Source organism: Orycteropus afer, unplaced genomic scaffold (genome assembly GCF_000298275.1).
Source record: "Orycteropus afer afer isolate SDZICR_OR568_19922 unplaced genomic scaffold, OryAfe1.0 scaffold00031, whole genome shotgun sequence".
Classification (NCBI taxonomy): domain Eukaryota; kingdom Metazoa; phylum Chordata; class Mammalia; order Tubulidentata; family Orycteropodidae; genus Orycteropus; species Orycteropus afer.
In genome coordinates this window covers 14,969,545-14,973,708 of record NW_006921618.1, presented here as the reverse complement: position 1 = coordinate 14,973,708, position 4,164 = coordinate 14,969,545, and positions in this window count along the sequence as shown.

Here is a 4,164-nt window from a genome sequence, read left to right as displayed (position 1 = left end):
CTCAGGGAAGGGAGCAAGATGTGAAGGTTGGAGGACAGGCTTCCTGGAAGGGATGGGTCTTGAGAAATGGGCAGAGCTGAAGGAGGTGAGAGCCAGGGCTTTCTAGGCAGGGCAAATGGCATCAGCAAAGGCCCTGAGGTAGGAATGAGCAGCGTGTCTGGAAATGTTAAGGAGTGAGAAGAAATGGCTGGGAAGGGTCTGAAGGAGGGTTGGGAGGGCTGGTGACCTTAGGAGCATAGGAAGGGTGACAGCCCCAAGAGGCATGGCTAATGTAGAAATAGAAGCACATACCCCCATCTGTCATTCAATAGCTCATTTTCCAAATGAGGGGTAATGAAAGTACAGTGCCTGGCACATAGTAGGCACTGGGTTCATTTATTTGATGTTGAATGCATACTTGGTGTCAGGTACTTTCCTACAGAATGGAACAACAGTTAAGCACTTGGCTGCTAAACAAAAGGTGGGTGATTCAAACCCACCCAGCAGCTATGCAGGAGATAGGCCTGGTGATCTGCTTCTGTAAAGATGACAGCCAAAAAAAGTCTCTGGGGCAGTTCTACTCTGTTACATGGGGTCACTATGAGTTGGAATTAACTCCAAGGCACCCAACTGACAACAATGCAGTAGTGTATAAAATAGAGAAAAAAATCTGCTCTCAAGGAGCTTTCATTTAGAGGGTGAAACATATAGTTAACATGAAAAATAAATTAAATTTATGATTTTTTAAATGTTGGTAAGTGCCAGGGAGAAAAATGAAGCTGGGAAGCAGCATAGGGAATGCCAAGGTTGCCAAGTTTTGGCAATTTTAAATAAATGCAATAAATGTAGGCTATTGGTGGTAGTATCTGTGTGGCAGGTTTTAATAGAAGAATGACTTTTCAGGTTAGAAGGTATTTATTCTTAATGAGAATCGTGTGAGGTATAGGTATTGCTGTACCCATTTTATAGATGAGGACACTGAGGCTTAAAGAATGGCTTCTGGCCTAGAAGTCATGACTCTGAGGACAGTGCTATGCCCACTGCCCCATCACTCCCTATGACAGAGAGGAGCACTCTTCCTGACAGTCTAGATGAGAGAATGCAGAGCTGTGTGGTTAGTCAAGGGGAGGGGAGGTTGTGGGCAGTGATTAAAGTGGGTTAATGTCCAGGGATGGAGCTGAGCTGGAGAGTAGGCACAGAAGCCTGGTTCCCAGACCATAGCTGTGGTCACCATCCCCCGTCCTGGCCTGATCAGGCTGAGTCCAGAGAGAGGCTGGACCCAAGGGCGACCCTGAGGGCAGAGCAGAGGCAGCAGGTTGAGCCTGAGACACTATGTGATTTAGCAAAGGGGCAGAATCTGTCTGGAACTAGGTGAGTGTGTGGGTGGTATTGAGACTATAGGGAGAAGAAGAAAGGAGATGGAGAAGTCAGCCCCACTGACCAGATGAGAGGGAAGAGCAAGGAGGCTGACAGCCAGGACTGACTGTGAAGTTTCTTGAATGTTATGCTGAAGACCTTGGCCTTGATGTTGTTGGCAGAGCAGGGGTGCAGTATCATGACAATGGGATTTGAGGAAGAAGAATCTGGCACTAGGTGGAGGAGATTCAGTGGAGGCAACTAGAGTCCACCAGAAGCTGTCATGGCTGAGCAGGTGAGAGAGATGGTGAGTCCAGATGAGAGGGACTTGACTGGTAGAAATAGTGGGGTTTGGGAAATGGAACTCTGGGTTCTAGCCTTGTATCTGTCCCAGATTTTCTAGCATCCTGAGCTAGTCTCTTCCCCTTTATGTACCTGTTGCCCCATGTGGGTTGAACTAAAAATAATTTTTTATTTATCTATTTAACTATTTGGGCTAAGGATTCATTTTGAGAAGATGACAAGAACTTGGGCCTTCTCTCCGGAGAAAAACAAAAACAAATTTTCATTAAAACTTTGTGGTTTACAGACCTGCCAAAGTCCATCCACAGAACCAAGCTAGATGATCAATAGTAATAAAATAGCAGCTAGTATTAAAAGCTTACTGTGGGCCAGGTGCTGGGCAAAGTGTGATATATATCATGATCTCATTTAAGTCATTACAGCAACCTTATGAGGTCCTGTCCTGTTGCCACTGAGTTGATTCTGACTCCTGTCGACCCTGGAGGACAGAGTAGAACTGCCCCATAGAGTTTTCAAAGCTTGCAATCTTTATGGAAGCTGACCACCACATCTTTCTCCCTTGGAATGGCTGGTGGGTTCAAACCACCAACCTTTCGGACAGCAGCTGAATATGTAACCACTGAGCCACCAGGGCTCCTTCTTTATGAAGTAGGTACCATTATTATTCCATTTTACAGATGAGAAAACTGAGGAGGCTTAGAGAGGTGAATTGACTTGCCCAAAGTCAGAACTAGAATTTAAACCTTGGTTTGTCAGTTCAGAGCCCAAGATCTTAACCACCTGGACTAGCAGAAATGGCAGGAAAGGGGACAGATGTGAAAAGGTTTTCTTTTTAATTTTTATTGTGGTTTGGGTGTTTACAGAGCAAATTCATGTTCCATACAGCAGTTCATACACATTTTGTCTCATGACACTGACTGCAATTCCCCACAAAGTAACAGCTTTCTTCCCACTTCTCCTTATAGTTACCTCTTCTGTGCCCTTCCCTCCCATGCACTCCCTCCCACAGGCTGTCTCCGTAAACACTGCCCTTCTGTTCTCCATGATTGATCACTCTAAGGAGTGTATCTACCTGATGCAAATGTTCACCCCACATGCCTATTGTTTGGCTGGAAGCCACAGGAGTAAGTTCAGTTCCAGACTTCAAGGGTAACTAGGGGCCATAGTCTCAGGGGTCTCACCAGGCTCTATCAGACGAGCAAACCTTGTTCTTTTTTTATGATTTTGAGTTTTGTTCTACATTGTTCTCCTACTCTATCCAGGATCTCCTAGACCTGATTTCCCTCTGAGTAGTTGGGCTTGGTAGCCGGGCACCATCTAGTTCTTCTGGTCTCATGGTCATAATAGGCTGAGAATTACATGGTCTACCAGTCCCTTGGATTAATTGTCTCCATGCGTCTTTGTTTTTCTTCATTCTTCTTTGCTCTGGATGAGGAGAGATGCATCACCGCATCTAGATGGCCACTTGTAAGCTTTTAAAATCCTACTCACCAAAGTAGGATGTAGAACAATGTTTTTGTGTAGTATGTTATGCCATTTGAGTTTGATGTCCTCTGTGACCATGGTCCTGAGCCAACAGTTCCAACTACTCACTTCTTCCAGGTAGCTGGCTGTGGCCAAGAAGCCACCTCAGCCTTGCCCCTTGTCAGCTCTACTATACACCTGGACATTCTTACACCGCATACAAATACACATGTAGAAACAATATCTACTAATCCTACACATGATCATGGGCACTCTGCCCCCTGCCTAGATATACCCGATTGTGAGAGAAGGTTTTCAAAGACAGCCATGGAGAAGGCAGAGCTAGACGTAAGCTATGGGGATGGAAGACAGTGGTACCAGCTTAGTCCTGAGGCAAGAGGCAACAAGTGGTTGGAGGTGAGGGGCTAGAAGTGAACATTCAGTTTGGAGCCCCAGCCTGGCTTCCACAAGGGTTGGTATTTGCCCCCACATGAGTACTTGCTAAGTGGTCTGTGTGGCGCCTGCTGGGAGAGGATGGAATGTGGGGCTACTCTTATCTTCTTGCCTTTATGATGTTCTGTCCCCTTGGCAGTGAAGGTCTTACCCTTGACCCCTTGACGCAGCTTCCAGCACTGTTTCTGGAATCCACCCCCCTCCTCCCATTCCAAGGCCATTGAGAAAGGCGAATGGACCTTCATCTGAAGTAGAGATAGCCTTTCCATTCTGGAGAGGAGTTCTGGGGCCCATCTAAAGAAATCAGAGTGGAATCAGCAACCAGAGCAGCATGGGACCCACGTTAGACTCTGGTCTGGATCCTGGTTAGGGGCACTGTTTAGAACTACAGTGATCTGGATCAGACTAGGCCATGGTCTCAGGCTAGAATCTAGATTTGTGGTAGGTTAAACTTGTTGATCATCTAGAACGGGTTGACAAACTTTTTCTATAAAGAACCAGATAGTAAATATCTTAGGCTTTGTGGGTCATTTGACCTCAAATGAATACTCAATTCTGCCGTTGTACCACAAAAACAAGATATAGCAAGGATTGTGAGGCTGGCACTGG